The sequence below is a fragment of the Tiliqua scincoides genome, chromosome 6, assembly GCF_035046505.1.
Source record: "Tiliqua scincoides isolate rTilSci1 chromosome 6, rTilSci1.hap2, whole genome shotgun sequence".
NCBI classification, from domain to species: Eukaryota; Metazoa; Chordata; class Lepidosauria; order Squamata; family Scincidae; genus Tiliqua; species Tiliqua scincoides.
Window position 1 is genome coordinate 64,603,894 of NC_089826.1, and position 9,783 is coordinate 64,613,676.

General features: G+C 44.4%; 1 pseudogene; it reads left to right on the forward strand.

Annotated features, from left to right (window-relative positions):
• Positions 1-458: 458 nt before the first annotated feature.
• Positions 459-576, forward strand: LOC136656414 (5S ribosomal RNA; annotated as a pseudogene).
• Positions 577-9,783: the final 9,207 nt, after the last annotated feature.

Sequence of the window (9,783 nt, forward strand, 5' to 3'; positions counted from 1 at the left end):
TATTTACTCATTAATATACTGGAGAGAATTAGGCAGTTTGAACACAATAGGCTTCCACAAAAGATATAGACTATGTAATTGCAATTTGCTGCATAAGTGTGGGATAAGAATTAAAAAAAAAAATTCAGCACTGCAGGAGGAGAGATAAAATGCTTCTTCTCTATTTTTTGTATGAGCAAACTCCCTGCCCCATTTACTCCAGAGTATTAAATAAATGTTTTTAGCTACATGTATCGTGGGGGGAGGGGGGAATTAAGAGCCTGAAATGGTGCTGTAAACTTAATACAGAATCATGTACTCTCTCTGTATGTTTGTAATACATTTTTCTAAAATAGCAATTATTAGATAAATCTTCATACCTGAAACAGAATAGGTAACACATAGTGTATTCTTTGGGGAGGAACAGCATGGGTACATTCTGCAATAATTGCATGCTGCCTGGAGTCTGAATTCAGCTTTCTTGTATCTCTGTCCCCTGCACATGCCCGATCTCGTCTGATCTCGGAAGCTAAGCAGGGTCAGGCCTGGTTAGTACTTGGATGGGAGACCGCCTGGGAATACCGGGTGCTGTAGGCTTCTACCATAGTCTTTCGAGACTGAAGGTTGTCAACCAATCAAGCAGCGTAGCTACCAGGGAGGTGGTGCTATAAGTATTGCAAGCTGATGAGGGAATCAGGCAGGTGGACAGAGCCGTAGCATAGCTACAAGGAGCCGTTGCTGTAAATACTGCAGGCACTTCAACGTGTAAGCAGCCCCTCCCACTTACCATGTACACTTGCCCTGCGCTGCCCAGAATGACTTTTACAGTGAGCAGGAGGGGGCACTTACACAGCACGTTGCAGTGCCTGCAATACTTAACATGCCGCCCACTTGTAACTACACTACTGCTCTGTCCACCTGTCTGATTTCATCATGGCTAGTCCTCCAGGAGTACCCTCCATGAGTACCCATCCAGGAGCACCCTGGATTAATAGAAAGAGTGTGTGGAAGAGAGCAGAACATTGGGCTATACTCTAGCCGAGCATTCTCCTCTCCTCCATGCACTCTTCAAGTCAAGGGAATGGGAGGGGCAGCAGTGGAAGCTGTAACTGTCACACTGCCAGGCATACTGTACTGCTTTGGACTTTGTAAGTCTTGTACTAGCCCTGGTGACATGTTGTATCTATTGCTTCAGTACTTGCCTAAAAAGGTGCAAAATATGTGATCACAGCCCTGAGTTCAGATTTCTTGGTACACCATATTCCCTAAATCTTTTCATTTTCATTTTTTTTTACTTTGTGGTTAGTTATATTGACAATGTCAACTTTATTCATACAGCATAATTCTATATATTATGCTTAAAGGAGTGTACGGTCTTTACAAGTATTATAGATTATTTCAGGAAGGCATCTTGTTGCTTAGCTAAGTGGTAATATTCCCTCCTTTTCCTTGGAAGTTGTTTGTTATTGATTCCTTTGAAATTCATGCCAGTTCTTGCTGTTTCTCCTTTGAGACATTTCTTTCTTCATGTGTTTGCTGTTGCCCTTACCTGGAATTGATCTCCCCAGGCAAAATTTTCTGTGGCCAAAAATGTTTGTAGGCTTCGAATTTCATTCTACTTAGATTTTAAAAATGTAGATGTACAATATGGAGTTTACTTTTTATCCAGTTTTAAACTCCTTGCTATGTAAAGTTCATAAATGTGAGAGTTTCTCTAGCTTTTTCTATAAATTAAATTGCGTAATATTCTCAATTTTATAATTATAATGCTAATCATGTGGAGGGTGAAATGATTTTGGAGAAGTAAGAATTTTGGGGCGCAATCCTAACAGTATGGTTAGGATTGCGTTGTGCCTGCCTCTAGGTGTCGCAAAAGTGCTATAAGGCACTTCTGTACCACCAGGAGAGTCGGTAGGCTGGTGCACAGAGATGCGCCAGCCTCTGGAGGCCAGAACCAGCCTCTGTGGAGCTGGGCCAAGGTAAGTTTGTACTGGTGGTGGGCTGCCAGTGTGGGGATTTGGGAAGGGCAGGGGGAGGGTGTTTCAAGGGTATTCTGGGGCAGGGGGAGGGTAGGCACCAGTGGAATGGTGGGAGGACAAGGCCTGGATGGGAGGCAGGACCAGGATCTGGCATTTAGGCCAAATCCTAACCCCTGTTCTGAACAGCCTGGCCTTATACCGGGCTGCTTTGATCTGCGCCACTGCTTTTGGGGGCACAGACCTGAACAGCCCCATGGAGGTAACTGTTGCATGACATGCGGTAAGGGGAATGAATTGCTGCCTGCTTCAGGCCTTCCTGTGTCAGGGCAAGTTAGAATTGTGCTGTCCATTTTACAAATGCAAGCTTTCCATTTCTGTATGTTTAGAACAGTGAATAATAATAATAATAATAATAACAGTATTTATATACCGCTTTTCAACTAAATGTTCACAAAGCGGTTTACAGAGAAAAATCAAATAACTAAATGGCTCCCTGTCCCAAAAGGGCTCACAATCTAAAAAGATGCAAAAAGAATACCAGCAGACAGCCACTAGAACAGACAGTGCTGGGGTGAGGTGGGCCAGTTACTCTCCCCCTGCTAAAAAAAGGAGCACCCACTTGAAAAAGTGCCTCTTACCCAATTAGCAGGGGTTGGGTAAGAGAACACAGTTTGGTTGACTGAATGGCTATATTATGACCATAACATTGGGAATGTGGGCAGATTTTCACAGATTTGGACCCATATGGTGTGTTCCAGTAAAGCAAGCAAAGGGTATTGACTAGGAATAATCAGAATACCAGACTCCTGTATTAATACCAGGCCTATTCACAGGCTTCATAATGCTTTTCAGTTTTGCAGGGGCTGAACTCACAACCCTTGTTTCATATTGCATCTGAAGAAAATTCTGAGGTTTAGGTGCAGTATGTTATCTTGGGTAGATCCTAACCTCAGATTAAGATTCACTGTTCAAGCCCTGGAGCCCTGGACAGAGCAGATGTTCCATAGAAAAAGATCAGGGAAAAAAAGGAGAGGAAGCACTGCATAACCATGCAACCAATAAATACTGTCTTTTTAAAATAAAATCAGGTGTCAACCATCTATCAAGCTTTAGATGCAGCCTCTGATCCATGGGTATGAAACTCAAAAAAGCAGTATGAGAGAAATCTGGAAAAATAGGGCAAAAGTTGAATTGCAATTGAAGAATCCCCAAGGACCATATAAAACTGTGTTATAAAATTTGAATGGCGGCATAATAATTGGCAGCATAATAATTAAAAAAAAAACAAAACAGTCTCAAAACACTTCTTATAGACAACATTTGGGGAAGGGGTCTAATTATGTATATATAAAGCCTAGCTGAAATAGAATAGGTCATCTTTGCCAATCAACTGGCCTGTTGAAACTCTATTGTGAATCTGTTTCATATTACAAAATATGTAGAGTACCATTAAAATCGTAGACTGCAGTGGGGTTCTAAAATGTTGTACACAACAAAGAATCTCCAGCAAGGCCCGGGTGGGGATCGGGACCATGATCTGGCACTTAGGCCGGATCCTCCCCCCCCCCCCAGCAGCCTGGCCTTACACCGGCTGCTTTGATCTGCGCCACTGATTGAGGTGGCACAGGTTCCAGTAGCCCCATAGGGGCGACTGCTGCATGACATGGGGGTAAGGGGAATGAATTGCTGCCTGCTTTAGGGCAAGTTAGTATTGGGCTGTCCATTTGACAAATGCAAGCTTTCTATTTCTGTATGTGTAGAGCAGAGAACACCACAGTTTGGTTGACTATATTATGACCATAACTTTGGGGATATGGGCAGTTTTACCCAAATCTGGACCCATAGGGTGTGTTCCAGTGAAGGTTCTGAGCCTCAAAATTAGAAAAAATGACACAATTTGGGAACCACTGGAGTAAGGTCTAATTGAAATTTGCACATATACCACTCGGTGTGTCTCAATCCACAATTACTCTGAACTGAAAATACAGAACTGAACATGCCCCACTGTAGCTTTCTAAAAACAGTAGTGGGAAGGGGAACATATCTATCCCTTGCCCCCCTGTAATTTGAGCATTGTGAACTTGTTCTACTGAAAAAACATGGTGAGAACCTGCCTTCTGTAGTATTGGGACTGTGGACCTTGGACTAGAGCAGTGTTTCTCAAGGTTTGTCCTCCACAGTACCACTTCACATGGTCCAACTATTCAAAGTACCGCCAGATGTAACCGGCGATGACATCATTGCCAGTTGGTTCTGCGTTGGGAGGCCAGATGTGACACAGCAAACACCAGTAAGCGGCTCAGGGTGGACAGGAGGACTTTTTCAAGCGTGGAAAAGCATATTTTGGAGCTCTGCCTGCTGAACTGAACCTCCTATCTCTGTTTGTTGTGTTGCATTCCTGGTCTCACTGCCAAGTGGCAGGGGTCCAGGGGTCCTGCGAGCACCGCCAGACACCACCTCAAGGACCACTGGTGACACCCATACAACTGGTTGAGAAACACTGGACTAGAGACATTCCCTCTGATGATCCATAACGTACCAGGGCCTAGCAATGAGAGGTAACAGAACTCTTTTGATAGGGGGGAAAAAAAATCAGTTCTGAAGACTCTCATGGAAGGAGGCTAGGAAAATAAGATTAAAGCCCCCCCAAAACCAGATAAACACCTGAGGTATGAAATACATCAACTACGATAACCTTGTTTTCCTTCATCATATCTGAATGCTCTCAACTGGTGTCACACTCCAAGGGGAATGCTAACTGGCTCAGATTGATTTGAACAATGAAGGGAGAGTGACATTTATATGGAGAATGTTTGTTATTGTTTTCTCCCAGTCATTTTAGCTGGATTGTTTCTTCAATCTAAAACACATCTAGTGCATTCTTTCTCCCCTCTTTCTCTCTCCCCCCCCTCTTCCCTATCGTTAGCATGCTTCGGTTAACTAGTCAAGTGTTAAATCAATTACCCCCTCCCTTTCTCAACCAGTAATTGTACTAGAAATAGATTTTAATATGTCTGGTAATGTACAATTCAGGCCGAGAGCGTTGGTGCTCAGAATGCCATTCGTCTACCTCTGTCTGCAGTTCCATTTCCATTAGAACTCTTGCCGAGTGTCCTCCTCCCCTTTATTGGTTAGATAAACAATGCTCAATAATAAATAGAACTACTGGCTAGATTTAGTCATAAACCTTTTGGTTGATTTTTTTTTTAAAAAGGCCTTTTCAGAAATAACCCACACATAGAAAAATTATCTTGGGGGAGCATGGAGAGCATGCCAGTAAGCCCATGCTGGTGCTTTGTCCCCATGCTGAACATGAGGAGAGTTTCTTGTCATATCCAGCATTTACTACTGCAGAAAAATGTCAAATATGTGAGAAGGGGGCTTTGGAACAGGGCTGGCCTTAGGAGCTGCAGGTCCCAATGAAAAACATTTTTGCAGCCCCCCCACCACCACTAAGATGAGCGACAGCAGTGAAGCACCTGGCAGCAGTCTCACCACCAACTGCTTCGAAGGGCGGTGATTTCAAGCCAGCCGGACCCAGGGGCAGGCAGGGGGGTTATCCAGTAGCAATGCTCCGCTCATCACACTCTCCTTGCGACACCTCAGCATGAAAGATTGCATGCTGGGCATCAGCTACAGAGCAGGGTGCCAGCTGCAGGTGGTCCACTTCTCTCCCCAGTGCAGGGTCTCTCTAGGCATTCCCTGCTTTGGAATCATGTTGGCCTAGGGCAGGACTAGTTTGATACAATACTGGGGGTGCACCATGCGCAGAAGGAATATGTGGAGGAGAAGGGGTGAAGAGGGTTTAGGTGCCTAGACAACTACACCTCAGATTTTTTTTAAAAAAATAAATATTTTTCAGTGAAAGTATTTACAGGAACTGTGGGCAGCAGCAATCTTGGGAGAGGCTTTCCTACAGGACAGCATGCCTCTTCTCAAATGACACCTTGCTGCAACTGATGCATGCATCAAAACCAAGACACAAGAATGAATGGTTTCTGCAGCATGACGGTTGTATTGAATTACAAGTTCATGCGGGTCTGATTAACCGTATGATTTTTAATTAAATCAATCTACTAATAATTCTTCAGTCAGGAGACAGCTTTCTATTATACCAGCAGTCTCCAAACTGGATACCGCTGTGCAACAAAGACTCCCTCCACGTCACAGGAAGCTCTTACCGATCCGCTGCTATGCTACTTTGTTCTTCGCCCATGTGGCCATAGGGACACTCTGGACAGTCGCGTCTATGACCTGGACATCTTGGTGCATCTTGGCCAGCTGGGATGTCAGGCCATAGTCACCTATGCCCCATAGAGACCTCCATGCCCACATGAATGAAAAACAAAGCTGCAGAGTAGTGAAACGGTAAGAGCTGCTCACGGAGGGGAGGGATTTGGGTGAATGCCGGATCTGGTCTGTTGGCCAGGGTTTGGCAAGCCTTGTATTAAGCTATGAGCTACTCTTTTTATAAAAGCAGGGGTCTTTCTTTAAAAAATACAACAACAAAAGACCTGCTTCTAGAAACTGTCTTAAACTATTTTAGGACCCAGTCTTAACTAAGGCTCTTTTTGGCGGAACATGCATTCCACTGGCAAAAGTGCCAGCCCAGCTGAGACTGTGCTCTGCCGCCGGTGTACGCAATGAGGCTGCCAGTGAACATGGTTGATGGTCATGTATGCAGAGGCCTTGCACCAGCAGTGCAAGGCCCACACCTTTATGTAGAGAGGCCCACACCAGATAAAGGCCCACACCTTTATGTAGAGAGGCCTTGCACCAGCAGTGCTGGAAAGTTGGTGGTGGGAGGAATGGGGCTGGGTGGGAAATAGGGGAGTGTCTGGGCAGGGAGGTGATGGGCAGCAAATGAAGTGAAATGAGGGAGAGAGGAGTCTATCCATGTAGTACTGGCATGTATCAGGATCCTATCTCCATTCCCTCTCCCCTTTCCCTTAACCTCCTCTGTTCTGCACCAGCAAAATGTTGGAGAACCATTAGGAGAACCTGGATCAGGGCAATGCAGTGGACAAACAATCCCACTTGTGAATTTCCATAGCTATTGCATTTTTTTGGGTAATGTTGCATAATTGGACAATTTTGTATATAGATCGCATGTCTATAGATTTTCTGTTAATGCTGAGAGAAATTTCCAGAAAGGTCTTGATCTGCAGAAATTCTCTTCCTTGGTTCACTTGCCTCTGTGTTAATGACAAGGATAGTTTAAAGTCAGCCTTCTTTCAACAGCCTTGGATTTCAACAGTCTGCTAAGTTTGAACGTGCATCCCATTATGACACTTTCCTTAATGCAACCTCTGTCCCTTGTTTACTTCTAGCCATGGGCAGCTAATAACAATGCTAGTCCCAGAATATGCATCCATTCAATTAAACAGGGCCTGATGAAGATAACAGTGTGGATGGGGACATGTTTGTTCTTGTTATCAGGTCTGCTATCAAACCCCCTTTCTAGATCATGGCATCTGTTTTTAAAAATTAATCAGCTTTGCTCCTATTCCCTTTTATAAGGTTGTATTCACTACTGTATAAGCCACAGCAATTGAAAGTATTTTCCTTAGCACTGGGCAACAGAAGGTGGCTACATCCTTAACTTGAACTCTTCTTAAAAGCCAGTGTCAAGACCCATGTGTTATATAACATCAGTTAAATCAGAGATTAAAGAAATCAGCTATGAAGTCTTACTAGGTTACCAATACAAGCATCTGCTTGCTACATAAATGACCATTGGCTGCAGTCTGCCTGGTGTGCCACAGCCACCCTTGGATCCAATATGTCTTTGGCTTTATTACATCGCCCCTGATAGAAGGCATTTTATTCTGGCAAGCTATGACCCACTGGATGATAAATGCAGCGTCTTTATATTAAAAACGTGTCCCTGCCTAGGCTGAAGTAGCATCAAATAACCAGAGGAGGGCGCTTGTGGCACTCCAGTCAATGTGTTTTAGGTACAGCACTTAAAATATTATACTCTGTTCTAAGGAGGGAAAAAGAAGACATTTTCAAACCCCTTATCTGACTCAAAGCACTATTAAATAATCATGGACAATGCATGGTTATCAGCATCGAGATTAGCTTGCAGGTTTCTGCAATTAACTGGCATATTTATCCCTTTCCAAACAGAGAAAGTAACATCTTTCCAGGGCTGCAATTGTTGGCCGTGGCTGCCTGCTGCTGGTCCCACGGAGGCCATAAGCGCTTCCTTCCCACTCAACATTCTGCTCCACCGATTAGTTAGCATTGGCATTTAGAAAATAATGTATCCCGTCTCCCCACTGTCACCCCCTCCCCAATACAATACTGAATCTTTTTTGACAAGGTGACTTTTGCTTCCTTCATGTGATAGAGAGAGAGAGAGAGAGAGAGAGATGTGAAGCAAAGAATTATGGAATGTTGCCTTTTATTTAACACCAATTCCGCAGGCAAATAGCGTCTCCAATGCAAAGCCAGACTGAATGCACAATGAGTGGAAAGAGAATCCCTGGCAGAAATGGCTTCTTGGTATTGATTCCGTGTTTACATTTTCAAAATCAGTTAGGCAGCCTGTGAAATATGTGAGAGCCCATTCAGGGAGGAAAATGGTTATGGTCATTCATGCAGGACTGGTATCATAAGAGGACATGTGTCCTAAAAGATATGCCAAAATAAATGTGTACAATGACCTGCCCTACCTTGATCATGCAGGCAGGAGAACGCTGTCCCCTTCTTCCTAAAAATATGTAATCTCTTCCACAGAATAACAGCACGTAGGATGGGGGGAAATGCAAAATGTAAGCATGGATGCAATGCTTGAAGGAGGTAAGTGTGCTTTTGTTATCATGCAGATACAGAGGCATCACTACGGTTTGTGTCACCTGGTGCAAGAGCTCATTGTGTCACCACCAGGATGGACCCCCCCTCCACACCAGACTGTATAGAATAAATTATGATATCTTACACACAACCTAAATGCAATTGCATCACTGGAATTGGTATAACCCCCATTAACTTTAGTTATTTATTTTAATATGTAACAATACAGGCCACCGAACAAATCAGTAACCAATAAAAAGCCAGTAGCCAACTTGATGTCACTCACACGACTGAATGAGAGTCCAATCCTATCCAACATATCAACATCTCTTACCTTAGGGCTGCATTAACGGCGGCAGGGGGAAGGTGTTCTGAGGGTGTTTCGGGGTGGGCCAGTAAACAGACCAGTGGGTGAGCCAGACCTGGGAAGTCTGGCCAGATCAGGGAAGTCTGACCTGGGAAGTCTGGCATGGGTCTGGACTCCAGCACTTAGGCCAAATTCTAACCCCCCTTCTGAGCAGCCTGGCATTACCGGGCTGCTCGGATCTGCACCAGCAATTTAGCAGGAACAAATCAGAGTAGCCCCATTGAGGTGGCTAGGGCATTACACGGAATAAGTTCCCTTACTCCAAGTTGCCCCAGGTTCACCTCCAACCCTGCACTGAATACAGCACAGGACAGCTTACCTGCCTGGTTCAGAACAGGTTAGGATTGGGCTACCAATAGGTTTCCTATTGTATGTAAGATATTATTTCACTAATATGTAATATAGGAGCATCAGTGCCATCTGCAATAGATTACAGAAGGGGAACTTCGCATTCCCCTTGGGCAGGAGGTCTGGTCTAGAGGGTTGAGCCTCCGTTTGCCTGAAGATAACATCCGAAGGTCGACAGTTCGAGGCCACCGGCACCGTGCAACCTTGAAGCAGCTGACAAGCTGAGCCGAGTTATTCCATCTGCTCTGAGTGTGGGAGGATGGAGGCCAGAATGTGCGACCAGATCAAGAAAGAAACATCTGAATGTTG